Raw genomic sequence first — 22,508 nt, forward strand, 5'->3', positions numbered from 1 at the left:
GGTTAATTATCAAAGCTGGTCGTGATGCGAGCGCGCACCGCCGACCCCCGCTGATGCCGAAAGCCAAGCAGGACCTCGGATCAGAGATAGCGAGTAATTAAGGCAAAAAGGTTACGTTATTTAGCAGAAGAAGCGCCCCGCTGATAGGAGGGAACGCGGATCCTGTCTGTCATTTTTCTAATTCAAACACTTCTCTCTTCTGTTGCTATCAGCTCCTGCAAATTACAACATTTCTACAATCATCAGCCTTATTTGGGAGCAGTTGGAGAACAGAAGCTGGGCCCGGTAATTGGGTTGATTTATTTTCCTGAGCCGGTCCGGTCGGGCTCTCTTCCCTCCCTCCTCATTCGTCCGGTCAAATCTGCACTTGCTGACATGCAGCACAGTAGCTGTACGCGTCTAATTTTTACATTACATTGCATTAGCTTCACCAGGTTTAAGGGGGGGAAACCAATACAGGAATCATTTTATGGCGTAAAGCAGCAGCAGCGATTTGGGCTCAGGAGTCAATCTGGCGCCCGGCGATGATGGTGCTGGAGTTAGCGGGCTTGGCAGGCCTGATTAGACCGACTTAGGCCGGGGAGTCATATATGTGCTATTTCGCTGATAGGCTGCGAATCTGGATTTCCTGCTCCACTGCGCTCATGGAGCTAAACCCATCCAACCGAGGAGGCTAGGCAAAGTGGGGAAGGTGATTTCCTCCATCTCCTGCCTACACACACACTTCAGAGTCACACACATGAACATCATCTCTGCAGCACCTCATGAAATCTATTTGGAAAACGCCGGTGTATGCACGTGACAAAGAGCGAAATGCATTCTCTGGTCCTGCAGGGAAATGGATCAACTTCAGAGCCTGCAGGCTTCATCAGACACAAACTGGTCCAAACCGCGTTTTCAGGAAGGGTCAGAGTTGGCGTCCCAGTGTGAGCTCCGTCCGTTTGTCCTTTCCGTCTTCTTTCAGTCCACGCCGGTCATCCGAGCCGGCCCACCTGCATCCAGGACGCTGCAGCGGCCCTTCGGACCATTTAGCAGGGACACAATTACGCAATTGTGCGAGCAGACAAATGCCGTGTAGGACAGTTGGGGACGGTGGAGGTGGAGTAACGCAATCTGTCTCTGCGGTCCTGCTCTTTCTGCCTCCCCTCCTCTCTGTCTTCACCTGGCCTCCCCACGGCCCTCACCCCCAGCGCCCCCCGCTCCCACCCTGTCAGCCCAGGCTTGTCCATCTCAGCCCGGGGAACAGTGGGGAAGCTGTGTGTGTCGGCTCTTCCCAACAATTACCTTCAATTACGGCTCACTGCAGTGTGGCCTACAGTGAAAGGCTTAGCCATTAGGAGCCCCCCCTCCCCGCTCAGTTCTGGAGTGTGGCCAGACTCCATGCGAAAACGACCCAAATACCCCCAAATACCCCCCCTGCTCACTCTACACACCCCACGGCTCACTTTACCTGACTGCCTCACTCCTTTCCTTCCCGGGTTTCTCTCCTTTCTTTGCCTCCATCCCTCCTCCACCTGGTCTTCCTCCCCCCCCGCCTCTCTTCGTCACAGTTGTCTTTTCTTAGACGTCTCCTCCGCTGGGACCGGATCCTATTGTGGCGGTTCAGGGGGGAGAGTTCAGGGCCAACACAGACAGTAGGGACCCTGAGAGGAGAAGCTCTCTAGTGGTTTGGAATTTGCTGCAGCTGATAGATTATCGTGTTTAAAGCTCCACTTGGTTGTTTGTTTTTGCACATTCAGGTTGATTTCCTTTTAAAATGTTATAAATGGCTAATAGTTGACCTGGGTCTGAGCTACTGGCCAGTAGGAGGTTTGGTCTCTCCGTAGGGCCACATGCATGAGGAGGTGGCCCCGCTAACTATAGAGATGCTAAACCAAGCCGATGTTTAGCAGAAACCAGCGCTGAGGCGCTGCAGAAGCTCTGTATCCAGCATCATGATCGGATCGACTCTGTGAACACCGATGGGTAAATATTCACCGATGTGAGAGTTAACCCCTCCAGCATGTCTAATGAGTCAATCTTTGGTACTTCATATTTGTTTTAAATTTATTAGGAAAAGAAAAAAACAGGAATAATTGAGAATATTTTATCAAACTGGTCAGAAATCAGAAAAAACTAAATCTACCATCAAATTTAAAAAATGTTTTCTTTGGTTATAAGAAATCCTCAAGAAGAATTTCTCATCTCGTGGTTTAACATCTTGTTGGTAGTGGCGGTGTCATGATGAGGGCCTTGTATTTCATATCCACCTCCATTATTACTCCATTACCAGTGAATTAACCAGTCCTCACCATGTTTATGACCAACTTGTTAGTTTACTGGAGATAAATAATGATAAAAATGTTGAAATGTTTCCACAGATCATGAATAATAATAATCCTGTTGGAAGCAGCCGGCTGTCGTATTCATTTATTTAAACTAAAACATTTTCTTTATTGTTGGACTCTTTCTGTTGAGCAGGTTTGAAAAACACTGTCAAACATTTGCATTTTTCCCACGATAGTTTAACTTTGTTTATCCTTCAACTGTTCTGGTGGTTTCTGCTCTTCTTCCACTGATATTTGCAGCAGTTTAGGTACATTGCTGCCCCCTACAGGTCAGTAGTGGAAATGTAACACCTTTCTCCTTTTCAAACTGTTTAAAGCTCCAGTTACGATTTTGTTTTTGCACATTTGGGTTTTGCGTTTCTCCGCCTGCTCACAAAGGGCTACTGTGGTCCGACCTTTTTCTTTTCTTGTTTTTTGGCACGTGATGGTACCGAGTCCATCTGGCCGCGGTATCCAGTCATCTCCGCCTTATCTGATCACCTCAGAGCGCGGGCGCGAACACACAGCCGTTATCTCCGGGTGTTGTGTTTCTATTGGACAGATAATTAGCATAGCGTTTGTCCCAGAGCTGCCATGCAACACATTGAGCTCAGTGGGAAAAAGACGCGTCTTATTTAGTGTGTGCTACAGATGCGGTAAACAATGCGCCGTGTGTGTAAGCCCAGTCTTAACCCAGCGCAGCTCTGGGCCTGTGGACAAGCCGGTCCAGCTCAGGACGGGTTCAGCTGTCTGGGATCACTCTTCTCTGTTACAAAGAGGGGCTGACCACGGCCCGAAAAGCTGCCCAAACACCATCCCAGCTATGCTCCCGTCCTCCCTGCCCGCATGCTCAGGAAACCCCTCCAGGGCTCCCCTGGCCGCATCCAAACCTGGGCATCGCTGCCGCCGTTTGTGCATCAGCTTTCAAGGCCAGCCAAGAGCCTCTCCTCCTCTTCTTCGCTCGCTGTGAGCCGAGAGCCTCGCTGCCACCTGGCACCGCGACTCGGCTCGCTGCTCCCACCGCACACACACGCACGCCGACTCTGTGTGTGTGTGTGTGTGTTCAGGGTGTACCTTTTGGCTGCGTGGTACTATGTATGCCTGCACTTTTGTTTGAGCATTGTTGCAGCGTGTGTGTTGGACGTGTCTGTTTGCTTAATGCCTCCTTCCTCTCAGGCACCGGTGGCGCTTTCACAAACGCGTCGGTGAGTTTTGGCTCGGCGGCGCCGGACAACACGGTCACTTTTCAGCACAGGCTTACCTCTCAGCCGCTGACGGCCAAGCAGACGCTCCCTCCTCCCCGTCACTAACACATGCATGGAGGCACGCTCGCTCTAAACCCTGCAGCATCCTAATCCAAGCCTGAGAAAGACGGTGAAGGAATACTCTGAGTGGTCCAAAGACGGAGCAGATTCCAATTTCTTCTTGAGTGGATACCTTTATGATGATGAGCAAGTTGGCACCTGATGTATACATTTTTTTACCGTTTAATTTTCATTTCATAAGCATCCCAGCGTAGCAGCTGCAGCAGCAGCCCTGCCAGGCCTGTCAGCGGCTGATTGACGGCTGTTTTCCCTAATAAAGTGAGATGAAGACGGGCCACACACAGGCACTGGGGTCTGCTGATGCCAGCACAACTTTCACCTGACTGTTTAAGAGCTGATCAGTTGATCTGCAGCCAGAAGGAAGAAAGCAGTTACAGCGTCTAGACGTGCTCCATAAATCAGGTCTGCCTATTAATAAAACAACAATTCATCATAATGCCGTGTGACAACATTTCAGGAATTATTCCAGATCGTCCCTGCTGGGAGGCGAAGCTGCTGCAGAGACCTGGAGGAAGACGATGCGTCTTTGTGTTCAGATCTGGTCTGTTTACCAATCTGAACAGCACAGGTTCTGTTGGGAAAGGCTTCCCTTGTCCCCGCTGATCTGAGTGGAACCTCCTCTTGCTGGTAATGATAAATAAACTGCGTGAGACAGGAGAGGCAGAAAGTCGTGGTGAAACATTTGAAGTGGCGGTTTGTTTTGCTGCAGGGTGTCTGAGTGCGTCAGCTTCTTGGTACGGCTCCAGGGCTTTGTTTGACGCTGTGATTTTTGTGGTTTGTGATAAGCAGCAAGTTGGGAAAGTTGAGATGAGAATCTCCTCTGTTCTTATTGGTGCTGTTGTTTCAGCCGTGTCAGATAGTGTAAACACTCGGCAACAACTGTGATACAACTCAGGGGTTATCAGATCTGTAATTGTCTGTGTCTTTTTGGAGAAAAGCGCTCGGCTGAGTCTTTGGGTAATATCTACAGACGTAATCCAGCGTCTGCTTGATGCGCTTAAACTCTGCTTCAGACTGGGACTCCCACACAAGTGTGTAGAAGAAATAAACAAAATGCACAGAGCAGCACACTCCATAGCAGCAGTTCATTCCAGGATGTGTGTGTGCGCCTGTGTTGAGGCGAAAGCGATGCGTGCTCCACATGCATCAAGCTCTCCTGATAAGATTTGAGCTGTTTTTCTAATTAGAAGTTGCTGGAATTGTGATCATTATTTTCCCCTCAATTAAATGATACAGCCTCCTGCAAAAGGAGCTTCTAATCAGTTTGTAATTAATGCCCGGGAATTTTTCTCACTGCCCGCGGTTTCCATTTCCCATTAAAACAAATACACTCTCTTACTAAAGGTATTAAAGTTCCAATTGGGATTCTATCTAAACCTAACGGCACATTTACTGGTTGGCCAGTAAAACCACTGATGATATTCAGCTGGAAAAGCACAACATTTACAAACAGGCCCACTTCCTGAAACCAGTGAAAAACAACCTGATTTAATAACAAAAACATCTCCAATACCAACAGCTTTTTGGAGACGGATGATTAGATTCAGACCATAAACGTGATGGGCTGATCAGTGAATCGTATTCAGTCAAATCCAGTAAAAGATTCGATGATGTTTCCAGTTTATTGCAGCCAAGATGTTGGCAGAATGGCACATATAAAACTATTCTGTATCCGAGGACAGAAACACGCTTTCTGTTTCGTTTATTCAGAGTGAACTCTATCTGTTCCCCTGAATCGATAGATATTTTATGGAAGCCATTTGACTTCAGTTCCACTTTGCTCTCAGTTAAGTGATTTTTAAAACTGTTTTTATTATAAATATATATGCATTTTTTTTGTTTGGTTACAATGAAACGCACCAGAATGTGATGCCGACTCAGAAGCGTAGAGAAGAAGCTGCACAGCTTCAGTGAGAGTTGAATCAGATAGAAAAACAATGAAACGTTTTTAACCATGTTAGTTGAAGTGTGACTGGCTAGCCAATCCACGAGCACTAATCATTTTCCTCGCTGCTGATTGGCTGTGGCCCAAAAATCAAAAATGGGGAAGACTGCAGCTGTTAGCTGTGTGTTAATGCATATTAGGATATATTTGGTGTCAAATCAAGCAGTTTTCAGACAGAGTCTTAAGTATGATAGGCCAGTTTTGGTCCACGTCTCTACCATACCAGGGGTCCACCGGTTGCTGCTGTTGTGGGGCCTGTTTTATGCTGCTGGGCCTTCAGCATTTCTCAGGGCAAAAGTGGAACAAATATCTTTAAAATCACTGAATAAAACTGACTTGGCTGAAAACAACTTTGAGCTGTAGAGCAAGACTTTTTCCTCTTTTAATAAAGAGCAACTTAATTAACACTGAACTGATTCAGGCTCCAAAATGGAAAACCTCTAACCACAACATTCTCAAATCAACAAAATCTGATTTTATGCGCTTCCCTCTGTGTTTTAAGAGTTCATGTAAAAAGATTATTACTGAAGCATTTTCAGGTTTTATAAGTTTAATTAGAGGTTTGCATCTTCACTGTAAAGTCAGAAAAGCCCTCGGGTCGCCGCGGTGGAAGCAGTTTGCCAAAACGAGTTTTCACTTCAACACGAAAACTTGGATTGGAGTTCTGAGACGGAGCCGCAGTTGTTCTGAGATAATAAACGAACGTCTGAGCTGCACAGGCTTCCACACGCTCCCTGTCTGCCGAGCAGTCAGTCAGTCAGGCAGGCTGTGGATAAGGATCTGGATGAGCTCAGGTGATTACACTCTTTAGGCCAACGCTAATTGCAGGGTCTTTGCTCTAAGTACTGTAAAAGTATTAATTAAAGCAGACCATTAATCAAGGCCTTTGGCAGCCAAACGGAGAGCAAGACGGCGACGATGAGGAGGAGGAGGAGGAGGGATAGAGAAGGTTTTCTCTTCTGCTTCCTCTGTGGGCGTGAGATCAGAAACCTTCAGAGGAAGGGAAGTTTGGCTGAGAGGGTCAAAAGGTTGTTTGGGTGATAATGGTTGCAAACACTAGGCGATGCAGGGGTTGCATATCACACATCCGTTCATGCACACCTACACCGAGCGGAAAAATGCAAAACGGTGTTAAAAAACTGAAACCCTTCCAGGCAAAAATCACAAGCTTTGGGTCAGATCAACTCTTCAGATCCTACCTCTTCTTTTATTTTGTGCCCACAAACACACAACATGCCTGGCCCTCGTAAATTCACGTATCCTGGAACAAAATATGAAGAAGTGACTTAAAAATCAGTTTACATAGAGTTGGGAGGAAAGATCTGGTTTCATTCAGCTCCTTGATTTAGTCATAAAAACAGCTGAAATCATTATAATCATCACTCATTAGAAAACCAACTATTAAAAATTACTCTTTGTTGTTTCTCTATAAGAGGTTCAGAAATTGGCCCAGACTTCCTGGATTTTGGGAGATCTGCGTCCGGCTGAAACGTCGATGTGGAGCTGATCTAACCGCTGCGAACCTCTGAAGATTTCCTCTGCTCTACGGTTAACAATAATCAGCAACTTTTTCATTATGTTTAGCAACTTTTCAGACGAAAACATCTGTATGGGCAGGTCAGGGTTTTTAAAGATCGGTGATCGGTCAGAAAGCTACGATCGGTGCAGCCCTCTCCTTTATTGTTGCCGTCATTCAGTTGAACAGTGGTGCATCTCTACTGAAGAGCATCTAGACCCTGAATCTGTGGATGAAATGAAGATTAAACTCTGATTTCTGAGGTGAAACAAACAAATCAATGTTGCTTGATTTAGGTAAAGTTTGCCAGAGGTTATTCTCTATTGTTGACCTTTGGGGCATTTGTAACTCGAACCACAACAACCTGACCTTTGTTCAGTTTCTGGTGGGAATTTGGTGGGTGTAAAAGTTGAGCCCAACGTTGTGGTGGAGCTGACATGAAAACAGAGGGTTTTTCCAGATTTACCAGAGAGCCTTCTGGTCCTGAGATCACAATAATAAAACTCTGATTGCTTCAATTAGAAAGGCAAAGATCAAAATCCGGTTTGGTTCAGACGGTAAACCAAGCTGCTTCATAAAGCTTTTGGTACGAATCAGAAGCTCATCATGTGTTAACAGAAATCCAGCTGCAGAAGCTGTAGGAGTTTAAAAGTCAACTTGAGAAGCTGATGTTTCCAGTCCTGACTAATATCACTTTTCTTTTGCTTTCTCTGACCAGCTGAAGGCCTGTTGTAATGCTGCAGCCCAGCGTGACGACAGCATTACTGAACGTCTTTAGCTCTGGAAAACCGTAACGTCAAAGAGGGAAGAGACATTTGACTTTATTCCTAATTTATTACCTAAAGTCTGGATTTCTGAGAAATGAAGAGTCTATAATCATTCATATGTTGCTGCCTTTATGCCAAACTTCTGTTTGTACCAAGATGTTGTTTTAGTTTGTAGTTTGTTGTGGAGGCGACAGATAAATTACATTTAAAAACTCAATTTCACTGCTTTAGGATCAAATATACCTGCATTCATCTACTGTCCTCATTTAGGCTAAATTAATAATTCCTCCTCACACATTTTAACCTGCGGTTCTGCTTCGGCTGCCAAGGCGTTGTCAGTTTTCATCTTACACCAATAAAATATGTTAACCCTCCTGTTATGTTGCGGGTCAAATTGACCCGTTTCAAAGTTTAAAAATATTTTAAAAATAGTTGCAAGTATTTTTATTGCATGAAACTTTTTCTATTTGTCTTAATAGGTGAACTCTACATATAAATTGAAAATTTATTCATTTTACACATTTGCAGCCCCCCCTGCGTCTACTTGTTACATCGATACTGTTCGGGTCAATTTGACCCGGCAGTCAAGTTAAAGTGCAAAAAAAGATTAAAAATGTCCAATTCTGTTTGTTTCCTTACAGCTATGAACCTTATTTCACCACACACACACACACACACACACACACACACACACACACACACACACACACACACACACAACACACCACACACACAACACACACACACATACACACACACGCAGACACACACAAACCCACTTTCTCCCTACTCTCTTTACTTCACAATGAACTGCGAGAAAGCAGGTGTTCATACAACTTTTGACGGGAACCTTTTCTGTTCCCGTGGGTAAACTCCACCCACACTGAGTGGGTAAACTCCACCCACACTGAGTGGACAAACTCCACCCACACTGAGTGACACTCAGTAGAAGTGGAGGAAAACATAAATACTCTCTGCATGACTCATTTATCTTGATTTTAATTGGCGGGTCAATTTGACCTGGAACAGTATGTGTGTCTCAAGTTCAATTATAAAGAGTGTCACCCTTTGAAAAAAAAAAATTAAATGTAATATAAAAAAATTTACCAAAGATCACTTTCAAGGAAATTATTGTTTTTTTGTGTCCAGGTTTTTTTCAGTGGACATAAAAAATGTAAATCCCATTTTTTTATGTCCAAATGAGTAATTGAGTAAGTTGTCGTCATTAATCCTTAATTTCTGAGAAATAAAAAACATAATTGCACAAATTTTGATTGAGATGGTTAGTATTAGAGTTAATAATCAGATAAAAAAATGTTTTGGAGGAATTTTTTGGTTCCTGACACTATTGCATGATAAAACTCTCCCCGGGTCAAATTGACCCACGAACATTATTGCTGTACCTCAGAAACGAACATAACAGGAGGGTTAATGCTGCAAAGCTCTAAAAGTATTAACTTGTTCCCTAAAATTAACCAAAGTAAAGGCAAAATCTCCAGGTTATGCATCTTATTAATATTTAAGTATTAAATGTGTAACTAAAGGAAGAAGCATGTAAACAGAAGAGAGTACAAAGAATTGACAGCATTTATCCCAAGTTTCTGGACTAAGTTGCAAAGTTTCTGTTTATTTCTAAAGGTAAGAATAGTAATAAACTGTATTGACTCGTATTTTCCACTGAATTTCTTCGGTTTCGTGTTATGCTCCAATACCTTTCCATGAATAAATGCTTTAATCTGCAGGAGTGGAGCAGAGGTAGAACCTCTAACTTAACCAAACACCGTCATGTTTGGACACAGAAAATGTTCCCGTCGGTTCTTCAGCCTCCGCCTCGACTCAAAAGCTGAAATTATACACTGCTTCTTATTAAAATGTGCGATTATTGCCTTGAGCCTTAATTTATACATATGCATGTATTTAAGCTCTAAATATGCAGACGGACGGCGCTGAGGAACTGGAGAAGGAAATCCTATTATCGCCTACCTGTGAGATGTAGAGTGGTAAGCCCTCTGACTCCCTGCAGAATGGGCCCACAGAGACAAAAGGCATCAGTGCTAAATGACTGAGGTGATTTTAATCATATGCTCCCAAAGAAAGAGAGATTTAAGAAAAAATAACATCTGAAAACCAATTCAGCGAACAAAGGCCTGAGTGTTCCCTTGTGACGGGATCGAAGAGGAGAAGAAGTCGAGTGAAAGAATGAAAGGCAGAAAAATGGGATTTTATCGCGGTTTTGAGTCGCTGAACTAAAGGTTGGGGTTCAGAGACGAGACGAGGACGGGAGGGAGGGAGGGAGGGGAATTAAAAGCCCCCTTTTAGTCAGCCGGGATATTTAATTTCTATCCCTTCCACAAACCCGGTGTTCATCATTTTCCCGTCTGTTCCCACTCTCTCCTCTTTCCCAGACCCGTCGTTTACAAAATGGCTGCTGAGTTGGAGGAAGATGCTCAATTTGTAGAGCGTCTAAGACGTGAAAGAGGCAGTGAGGGGCGCTGCTCAGGTTTCCCTAATGGCTGCGCTGGGATCAGCCCCTGCTCTGATTGACCCGTTGAATGATTTTCTGGGCTCAGGCCCAGCAGGACTCGTTGACAGCCCAACAACACGAGGAGAGGCGAAGTGCTGTCCAGATAGAACGGCTAATGACAGGGGAGTGGACGGGTTCTGGTTGATATGGTTCTCTGATATGGCCTGATGTGTCCTCAGTGAGACAGGTTGGCGTTTTAGGGTTCATTTCCACCAGCCCAGTCCGGTCCACTTTCATCCAACTCCGGTCCGTTTGTCTGGACAGTCCGGTTCGGTTGGTGAGCTTAGCAAACTCTGATCCGCTACAAACCTTTGGGTTCGGTTTGAATGTGAACGCCAGTTGGGGCGGAGACCGCTCCAAAACCAGGAAGTGGACTACAGTGCAGGGCATTCTGGGTAACTACAACCAAAGCTAACATGTTAGCTTAGCATTAGCAGCTGAAAATGCTCCTGGTCTTCAGCCAGAGACTAAAGAGAAATCCTCCAACCTCTAAAATCTAACGCCTCCATCTGGTGAAGAAGGAAGTTGCTCTCAGTGTCTTCAGTGGGTGTTGGTGCAGCGCCCCCACAGGTCAGGAGGGGAACAGGTTGCTCAGAGGGTTAGGTTGGTTTGACTCAGAGCAGAGAGAACCCACTCTACCCAACTATCAGGTGGGAAAACACCCAGTTACTAAATGAATGCAACAGTTTTCTGTGGACGGTGGGATTTTATGCTGAAGCCGTTTACCTGAACCAGACATTTTAAGTGTAAGGTAGAGAAAAGTAGGAGTGTCATCTATCAAGATGGCTGCTGCTGTTTCATTCTGCACTGAATGTTTTCTGTTTTATAATCAGTTTGTGAAGGCATCAGTTCACATGGAGCCTGGTAAAATACATTTAGAGACAAAATGGGAAACTTTGTCCTTCCAGTCGATTTTCCATTAATAAGCTTCAATACGTCACTCAGGATAAGTCGGAAGTCTTCCACATTATTCCATTTCTCCTTTTTACTAAAATACATATTTTTTATATTAAAATGTATTCAGATGTACGTCTACCTGTTGAGACTGGCTCACAAAAGGTTTGTTATAAAGCTGTAAAACGGGGTCAGAGGTCAGACGATTACTTTGAACATGGCTGTAAAAGAGGAATACTTAATAAGTTCACATCTCACACATTCAGAGCCGATTGTATTCGTCCTAAAGGCGATGTATGGAGGGAGGTTGGAACCACATAACCATTCATCAGAGCTTTTACGACCGCCTTCTCCAGTAGCCCAGTTTCAGACGCGCTCAAATTCAACCCCCGAAACCAAAATCCCATTAATCTTGTTTAAAGCACTATTTAGAGCAAATGTAGGTTGGCTTTCAGCCCATGTGGAAGGCGTCTGATTGAGCGGGAGCTGAGAGGAGGAGCAGCGGACGCTCCGTTACGGAGCTGCAGACTGATGAAGGTGCATTAACTTTTTTCATTAGTCTTCATTCATGCTCCTTTACGAGGTCAGTGCAAAATGAAGTTGAAATGTGCACCTCCTCCAGCGATCAGCCTTCTCAGTTCAGAAACATTTCTTTTAAGCAGGAAATTGTGGGTGTGGGGATGAGAAACAGAAAAGGCCCTCGCAGACCTGCAGGTTTTTTTTCTTCTTCTTTTGCTTCTGCTAAAATTCATACAATTCATGATGTTGATAATGTGAAGAGTGCTCACTTAATTAAACTTGTGCAGGCAGTGCAAAGTTTAAAAAGGAAAAATATGCACTCATGTCATGCCGTGAAAGTGGGCAAATTATCAAATACAAATTAATTAGTGTTTTGAATCCAAGTTGGGAGCAATGAATTGCATTGGAAAATTAAAAAGATATGGCTGGCTCCTCACTCCGGCTGCGTCAGTATGGAATTTATTACCAAAAAGTTCAAAAACAAAAAAGACGCTACATACACAGCTACGCTCTAATTTCACGATTTTAATAATAGTTATCCCTTTAGGACAATACTACGGAGTTCTAATTAAAATAAATATGGAAGTGGAGACGAATGAAATGCTGAAACTGATAGACATCATGTTTGGAGTACAAAGCTGGTGGCGCTGCAGGGAAGCCACGGTTTCACTCCGACCGCGTTTAAAGGGCCGGCGCCAGCTTTTCCCATCGGTATCAACACCACGAGGCAAAGAAATGATCTGCATTTGGTTAGTTATGAGCTGATAATTCATTATAAAAGCACATTGTGGCAACAAAAACCCTGGACATGACATTAATAATTAATATGTATCTGTAGTGTTGGGTGGACCCTGTTTGTGCACCATTTTTCCATGAAGTTTCTTTCAAACAGGTTGAGAAAGAACATAATGAGTTTTGAGTAAAACGTCTCATCAGGTCATTGCATGCTTTGTTTGAATGTCGATTAGCCAAACTGAAAGCCACCAGGTCCTGCAGCCGCCTCTAAACGGTCCTCTGGGTAGGATGTCTTTACAGACCTGCTGCTTTTTTATCTTAAAATGTATAAATGTTGTGCAGTTTTTGTTGATTTCTGCTCTGAAAGTTTGGTTCTTTAAGACAATGGCTTTTCTTTTGGTCTGTATAGTTTAGTATAGTTGACGATTATTTTAATAATTGATTCATCTTAATTAATCCGATTAATGGTCAAACGTTTTGCTGGGGGTAAAAATGCTGGTCAGAACAGGAGCATAAATTCGGACATTCACTTTATGAACTTTTACTTTTTGGTTCATTTTCTCCTGTCATAACTCATTAAACAAAACATTTTCTTGTCACTCCTGCGACTTTCGTCAGCCTCACTTCTATTTTTGTTTTCCGATGAAGTAAGTTGAGATTATTAGGAAGGTAAATGTCAGGCTTGACCACAGCGGGGCATTTGAGGTCAGCACAAACAGTCGCTGTAAATCACAAACCAGAGACGAGCAGCGGGTATTTCCACCAGTAAAACCCGACTCTGCACCAAGACAAACGGCTGAGCGCCATGCGTGCATCAGCTTTGATGTCTCACACAGAAAAATGACTGATAAAGCACAAGCAGATTCACATCTTTATACTCGGCTGTCGCCATCTCGTATTTTTAGCAAGAGCTCTCGGGCCGGAGAACCTGGCTGGTAGAGGACAATATTTAATCTGCTCATAAAACACAAAATGCATTAAAAAAATCAGCCACAGAGCTCAGAGTCTTATCAGGCCACATCGTATACATCAGAATAAAAAGCCAAATAAAACAAATCACAGGAAACTGACATCATTTCTAAAGGTTTTCTAAAAGATGCGTGTCACTAGCGGACAGACGAGCTGCTGGCTGGTTTCTCCAAACTGAGGCACTTTGTACTTTATGCTTTGGATAATTGCTGCTCTGCACAATAAGTAAAAGTTGTAACAATATCAGAATAATGAGCAAAAAATGTGAGAAACGTTTGGCAATCAGTGGTGAATTCACATAATATACATCAAGAGATGCAACAAAAATCATATTAAATGAAGTTAAGATTGTTATAAAAGATGAAGACAATATTTGAAAAATTTATTTGGATTTTTCAAAAAATGGTTTTGTGGTGAAATGACTGAGCGTCCTAAACACTCCTGTAATAAATTAGATATTTAAATATGTGATATTTAAGAACAGAGAAGGGTGAAATCTACATACAAGTTCATCATCATGTTTCCAAATTGGTTTTCTAATTTTACTGCCCTCAGTGGATAATTTCAGGGAGCAACGATCGTTTGGAGACGACTTGAGATCGGAGGACGACTCATTTACTGGTTTTGTTTACTGGAGACAGAAACAGACGGAGGTAGATGAGGGTCTGCGGGTCGGGAAAGATTCACCGTTTTACAATTTCCAAGTTAGTCTTTGCTCAGCCCTCCCTCCATCGCGCCCCCCGCCCGTCCTCTGGGGCGGCCTGGCGAGCGCCGGCACCCGGCTGAAACGCATATAATTCCAGCTCCGAGATGAACGCCGCCGATACGGCAGGAAGGGGGAATACGGCAAGATAATTAGGGGTGATACTCGTGATTGTGAGCGCGGCGGTGTGAAAAGGTGGGCCGTGAGATAAAACGCTCATCAGAGAGGCGGCGAAGAGAGTGCTGGATAAACAAACGCGCTGCAGAGGGGGAACAAGAGTGGGAGAAAGGCAAGGTTAGAGGCAGCCAGATTAAGGTTACGCTTTGCATAGCGACGGATCGGGAAGAATGTGTGGCGATGCCGACTGCAGCGGGGTCAACGTGCTGGCGCTATCGGCAAACCATCTGCAGCGCGCCGGAGCCTGGGTTTACATTCCTCCTCCACGCTGATAGGATCGCTCTGTTCCTCACGTTGAAAGTGATGAAGCAGTCACAAAATGATTTTCACGTCTGAGCAAAAAGTGAAAGTTGGGCGCAGCGGGAGGAGGAGGAGAGAGTAGAGAGGAGAGGAGAGGAGAGGAGAGGAGAGGAGAGGAGAGGAGAGGAGAGGAGAGGAGAGGAGAGGAGAGGAGAGGAGAGGAGAGGAGAGGAGAGGAGAGGAGAGGAGAGGAGAGGAGAGTAGAGGAGAGGAGGAGAGCAGAGCAGAGCCTCCAGGTTCTCTGCTGCAGCTTGATTTCCTCTGTTGTTCAGCAGGGAGGCCGTTGAGGCTGCGCCGCAGCAGCCGCAGCAGCAGCAGCCGCAGCAGCAGCGCTGTTCATGGCGAAAGGCTGCAGCAGATAAGGGCATGTCAGAGCCGTGGCCTTGTTTGATACGTGAGCCGCCGCCCCGTGTCCACTCGCTCAGGTGTACATGCATGTGGCCACAGCAGCAGGAACAGCGATTTTTATCATCCTCTGCTTTCTGTCCTTCATTCTCTCCCTCCCTGTCGCAGTCGTACTCTTTTCCTCCTTCGTGCAGAGACGGGCGATAAGAGACACAGATAGCACTTTATGGCATGAGTGATAAGGAGACACCACTCATGCGTCCCATCAGGGGAAAAAACAGCCAAACCCAAATGAAGGCGGCCTTATCGCAGACATCTGACACTTAATGCAAGTCCATTTTCAAGTAATATGCGCTTCTAATGGATTTGAGATTTCTGGGGCTTTTGAGTTTATTGATTCATTTCACACACTTTGTCCTCTGAAGGATATTGCAGGCCAGCTCCAAATGTGTGCAGATGGTGCAGATAGCGGCGTTATGAAGAGCTGGCTTGTTTTTCGCTGCGGCGAACCTCAGAAATCCTCAAAGATCAGACGCTTCGAGTCAGTTTGGTGAATTTGTACAAGATGTTTGTGTGACCACTAGTGAATTATCTGATTCGTTCTTCCTGTTGCACAATTTTCTCTCAATATCTAAATCTTTCCATTTACAAGAAAGACGAAACAAAAATCCCCAAAACACGAAGCTGCCTCCGACGTTAATGTTGATTTTTGATTTCCTGCCTTCTCTCCTTGCTGCAGCGGCTCCATTTTTCAGCTGAGAACATTATTCCTGCGTGAACGCATTTCTGCAGATAATAATAATCATAAAAAAACAAATGAATTCATCAAGCTGTCTCTAAATAAATGCCACTGTCACCAGGTTTTGAGGAGCGTGGCAGCAGCGTGATGCCGAGTTGATTAAAAGCCGGCCAGCTCGCTGCCATCCCTCCCTGCAGATGCATTCATTCATCTTGGTGACGAGGGAATATGAGTGAGATCCCAATCGTTGCTCAAGGTGCTTTATTGAGCCGTTTTGCGTGTTTTTAGGGAGAGGCTGCTCCACTGTAATCAGGTGGCTTTCAGGAGTAAGTGATGGTTCTGCCGCCGCCACACATCAGAGATGTAACGTTATTAATCGTCAGGCTGCTCTGGCTTCGGCTTTATGTTCAGTGACCTGACAAAGATGGCGGCAGCTTTCACACCAACCAGTGAGGAGACATTTGTTTTCAAACCTCCAGGAGGATTCACACTCCAATGTTTTCTTTTTTTTTTATCATGAAGGAAAAACGAAACTTTTTTTTTTTTGACAAAATATCTGAATACTGAGAGAAAATCAGTAGCTAAATGTTTATGCATATAAAAACGTCATTTTCCAATTTTCAGGCCTCCTGAATCAGAACTTTGTAGAACTAAAGTTTAGTCAGATTTCTTGCCAGTTGTATTTAGACCTGGACTTTGACTAGGCCACTCTGATTAATGCTCTCCTTGGTTTAGACCAGTGGTCTCCCACATTTTTTCACTGGGGCCAAAACGGACAAATTGAAAGTAAATGAGCAAAAAAACATGTTTGTATTTTTCTTCTATTGGAAAATGTTTTCCTTTTTACCTGGATAAACGGAACCGTATATCTGAATAACATAAAAGCTGCAGATTATTGTAGATCTGAAATATAGAATCTGCAAACAGATTCACTTTGTTCTCGTTTCTTCATGAAGATTTGACTAAATCTGTCCTGTGACACTTTGACAGACCTGGAGAAGATTGAACTGGATCCTTTTTAGACCTTTTTTAAGTTTTAAAACTCCAACTTTGAGCTGGAAAACAAAATTTGTGCCAAAATCACTTTGAGGCCTGAGAATGGCCCCCAGACCCCATTTTGGACCACCTTGTTTAGACTGATGTCTGATCTGAATCAATCAAACCCAGATTTGTGTTTTTGGTGGAAACGGGACAGAATGTGTTGGAGATGTGAATATTTGAGCTGTAAGGAGCAGAAACAGGTGGAAGTTGTTCCTCTTCCCAGCCGGCGGTGACTCCTTCCTGTCGGAGTGGAACCAGCCTCCGCCGCTGCTCATCTACCTGAGTGTTTATGCTGTTTGCTGCAGCAGATCGTTTTAAAGCAGCGCCTGGTGACGGGAAACTCAGAGACAGATGTGAGGAGACACAAACCTCTGCAGACGTTATCTGCCTGCGATCCAAACCCCGGACGGTTGGATAAACAAGTTCCTTTCTCCAAATTGTGTTTGGAGAGGGAATGGTGCCCGCCGTGCAGCCCAGGGTCCGGGCTCGCTCGGCTCGGGGAGTCCACTTTGTGCAGAGCGGATATGAAGAGCAGATGTGGTTTCTCCAGACGGAGAGCCGCTTCCACACGCTCTCTAACCATTCCTCTTTTTCTGCCTTTCTTTTGGAGATGTGAACTGAGAGCTTAAAGGTGCAGGGCCAGCTTTCTGCAGCCAGCAGGGCCTCTGAGAGGCTCTCAGAGCCCCTAGTGGCCAGCTGCAGAATAACACCACAGAGAAATGAACCCATCCAGTTTGCAGCAATGAGAAAGTTTCCAGCTTCCTTCCTTCACTTGTTCTTAACTTTGAAAATTCACAGAGCTGAAGCAGTTAAGAATCTCTCCCACTTTTATAATTAGCAGACACCATCTTTTCTCTGTGCTTAATTAGAAAAGGTTTTCTGTCCATTTGGCAGCTTTTGTTTCTCAGGACTGTCACCAATCCCCTCAGAGACACCAAAGCTGCAGCTCCTTCCCTTCCTCCCACTTCTCATTTCAACTTTCCCCCTCTCCTTCTTCTTTTTTTTTTGAGAAATAATGCTGATTTTTATCTGGGTCATAATTGCGGTATAATTATGGGAGGTAATTCTCCCATGGTGCGTGGCCAGGTCTGCTGCCGTAGCGTGAGCAGAATCTGCTCGGAGGTTAAACTCCTGATTTGAAATTGAGAGGCAGAGCGAAGCGCGGATCGGAGAACAAGGACAGTTGGTTAACGGGCTGAATTGGCGCGTTCAACCTTCAAGTTCTTGTTTCCCAATTTCTGTGGAAAATAAAGAGTTCTCCTGAGGAAACGCTGAGTTTGCCCAACAGCTGTTGCAACAACTGGGATTTAAATCCTGCAGCTCAGGTTGACTTGATCGTTTTTAGGGCGTTAAAACATCGACGAACCTCGACTCACAGCACCAGATCACATTTTTATGTTTGGAGTCTGAGAGTCCATAAACATGGAAGCCGTTTGTCTCTTTGCATAAAGGAAAGAAATGAGTTGGTCTAACACCAGGGCCGGATTTACAAGGACCTGGGCCCTGGGCTGTAGCCAGATGTGGCCCCAATCCACTAAAGAGAAATACTTTTACTAATGCAGTTTACAGAAACATTAACAGATGGACCTGTAGGCCAGCAGGTATGAGCCAAAAGGATTTACTGTAACTTCAGCTTTAAATACTTGAGTATTGTTTATACTCATAAAATCCTAAAATATCCGTACAACTTGATGGTTTGATTTAAAGTACAATGTTTGCCAAACACGTATTTAAAAACTAAAAAAACACAGAAGAGCCGCCTGACGCTCCGCTTTATGGAAAACCATTTCTCATTTATTCTTGTTTTCTCCTACTGCTAAGATTGCCATACAAGGCGAGCGCCACTAAATACCATAATGGATTGCCATACATTAATAACCATGTGTAGGTTGGTAAACTGTCCAGCTGGTGATCACAGCTGCAGTCAGTCTGGTTAGTTTTTCCAGTTTTCCTTCGGTTGCCCCGTATTGAACCGCCGGTCCACCATCGGCCTTCTGGGTAACTGCATGTTGGAGCAGCTTCTGGGAGTCCAGCTCCAGCCCGGTGTGATAAATGCTTCTGAAAATGGTTATTTCTAAATATATTTTTAATCATGCTACAATTTGAATCAATATTAGGAGCCAGATTTTTATTGAATGTTTGAGTTAGTCAGAAAACCTGACTGCAGTTCTCAGTTTAACCTTTGGATCTATGAAGTTTCACTGCCAGGAGAATATAGAGGTTTTTGTTTCAGATCATTTTTCATGAATAACCTCATCAGCTCCAGCTGGAGAATCGGCTCTAAACCCACCTGATGGCTTGTTGGTCGTAACATTTCTTCATTGACATAAGCAGAAATGAAGGCTGTGAATGCATCACTTTGTGATTATCGTGATTTATTGAGGTTTATGCCTATCTTTACAAGCCGCCTGCATCAGATCTGCTGGTTATAACCTCTTTAATCCGGTTATGGTGAGCAGTTTGAGATTAATTCAGACTTTTCTGTTTTTTCTGCATGGAGCCGGAGGACCAGCAGCCATTGGTGGATCTTCATCGTACTCGATGAGTGAAGACATGAACTGATGAACTGTGGAGAGTTGATGTTGGTTTTGAAGGCAGGTGACTTTGGCAGCGTTCTGCTGACGCCTTCCAGCTTCGAGCGGCTGAAGCTGCGGTCGTTCTAAGTGTGACAGGCTGGAGGAAAGGTTGCCCGTTGCTGCCGTGGTGGCCAGGCATTGTTTGTGCAGAGCCGGGTGGGGGGGCGAAGGGATGACCACACAGCAGCATGGAGGGGCACAGGCGAGACGGAGGGCGAAACCACAGCCAGCTGTAGCGCGACCTGCAGGGGCGCCGAAACCATCCAGAGAGGTCGGAAAACTAGTGCAACCGACTCCTGGCTGTGTGGGTTTCTGGGCCTGTTTTTCTGTTTTGTTTTGTTTTGAACACCGTGACTGTGAAAGAGCCCTGCTGTCAATGAATCTGCCCCTTCAGAAACTTTCTCCGTATTGGTGACTGCGCAGTTCTTAGAGAGGCTTTTGATGGCGTCCCTGAAACGGAACATTAATCATTCAGAGAGACCAGGGTGCGAAACCGAAGGAGCACCTTCTGCGAATCTTACAGCGCCGTCCTCTCGCTATGACTGTCGGCCCCGGTGTGTGCTGCCGGGCCGACGCTGCGCAGGTGTGTGTGAAGGAGGGAGCAAAGGTGAGTTTTCTCCCTCTTGTGTTTTCTGTTTGTTCTGAGAAGTTTTCTGTGATCCCACAGCGACTTGGTGTGATGAATTATTCTGCTTAGCTTGCCACAAAAAGCTCCCCTCCCCCTCAACCGCACGCTGCGCCTCTTTGATCGCATGCCCGCTGTGGGTGATCCGGCGCATTAGCAACAAGTTAGGAGAAAAATGACAGTGTGAAAGTCATCAAAGTTTGCACCTCGTTATTTTCCTCGTTTTCTTTCTGTCCCTCCACAATCACCTGTAGTTTAACATTTTGGCTGCTGAACTGTGTTGGAGTTGGTGTAAAAATCAGATTTGAGGCCAGAGGTGATCATTTATTTGGATTTTGTGAAAGCTGAGGAGTTTTCTGTAACCTACTTTGGGAATGAGCCTCCCAACTGTTTCTGCTCCGGATTTCTCCTTCAGAATGACACGAGCCGCCGCCTGCAGAGCTGCAGAGCTATCTGTCTACGTTGTGTAATTAGAAATGCAAAGGTAAGCCTGGGGTTGTTAATAATTCAATCTGAGAGAGAGAAGCAACACAAAGCTTTTGTTTCAGGAAGCATCTCTCAAGAAAACTTTAAATTAGAAAAATTAAAGCAATAAATATGCCCCTTGTTGTTTGTGTGCATGTTTAAGAAATCCCAGCCCGAAGCTGCAGTTCAGTCTGCAGAGGTCGACGGCAGGCTGCACTTTCTCTGCTAACTTGTAATAGTTGATCCTCGGTGTTGTGTGCGCACTTAGCTCCGTGTTTCCTCCTCGCTGAGCGGCGCTTCGGAGGCCAGGTGTTGTCTGGAGAGAAAACGCATGAGGGCAGGAAATCCCTGGTGACCTAGTTTACCAGAGAAAGTGATGAAGAACAGAGGAAGTCATCGTCATTCGTGCTTAAAGTATCCTTCAGTGCCACCAAACTAAACCAGCTCACATGCAAACAGTCCCCCCATTTTACACACTTTAGGTGCATAAAAATCACAGCAACAATAATTAATATAAACTTTAACTATTAGAAATTCAGAGAAAGTTGAACAATAAGCTGCAGGAAAAATCTCTGTAAAACTAGACGGTTAAATTATGGAGCCCTGACATTTATTTAAAATGGCTGAAGGCACAGTCAGGTGAAGAGAAGATGACAACATGACAACATGAAAACATGAGAACATGACAACATGAGAACATGACAACATGAAAACATGACATGAAAACATGAGAACATGAAAACATGGTTACATGAAAACATGAGAACATGAAAACATGAGAACATGAAAACATGGTTACATGACAACATGAAAACATGAGAACATGAAAACATGACAACATGAAAACATGAGAACATGAAAACATGAGAACATGACAACATGAGAACATGACAACATGAAAACATGACATGACAACATGAAAACATGACAACATGAGAACATGAAAACATGGTTACATGACAACATGAAAACATGAGAACATGAGAACATGACAACATGAAAACATGAGAACATGAAAACATGAGAACATGAGAACATGACAACATGAGAACATGGTTACATGACAACATGAAAACATGACAACATGAGAACATGGTTACATGACAACATGAAAACATGAGAACATGAGAACATGACAACATGAAAACATGAGAACATGAAAACATGAGAACATGACAACATGAGAACATGACAACATGAAAACATGACATGAAAACATGAGAACATGACAACATGAGAACATGACAACATGAAAACATGACATGAAAACATGAGAACATGACAACATGAGAACATGACAACATGAAAACATGACATGAAAACATGAGAACATGACAACATGAGAACATGACAACATGAAAACATGACATGAAAACATGAGAACATGAAAACATGACAACATGAGAACATGGTTACATGACAACATGAAAACATGAGAACATGAAAACATGACAACATGAAAACATGAGAACATGAAAACATGAGAACATGAGAACATGACAACATGACAACATGAAAACATGACATGAAAACATGAGAACATGACAACATGAGAACATGAAAACATGGTTACATGACAACATGAAAACATGAGAACATGAAAACATGACAACATGAAAACATGGTTATGCTGCAGATCAGACGAGCTTTGATCTGAGATCCAAAGATCTGCTTCCAAACCAAACATTAAGTTTGGTTGTGAATTAAACATCGTTCTGTTTCTGCTTCTTCCGTCTGATTGTTTATAAAAACTAATTATGAAAGTTGCAAAATTACGTTTTAAGATGTGAAAACTGTGAAAACCAAACTGTGAAACTTCCAGATGAGTTTCAACTTGCAAGTACAAATTAAGACCGGATTGATGATGATGATGATGATGATGATGTTGTCAATCAAAGTTTAATCCAGTTTATTTGGAGCCTGAAGGTCAAAATGTATGAAACTGAAATAAGGACCTTAAAGGCCTTCAGGAAGGAGAATGTCGCAACTTTCTCAAACATTTAAAATAATGTAGAAAATGAAAACTAGAGAATAACA

Source organism: Poecilia reticulata, chromosome 23 (assembly GCF_904066995.2).
Source record: "Poecilia reticulata chromosome 23, P_reticulata-male-v2, whole genome shotgun sequence".
Lineage (NCBI taxonomy): Eukaryota > Metazoa > Chordata > Actinopteri > Cyprinodontiformes > Poeciliidae > Poecilia > Poecilia reticulata.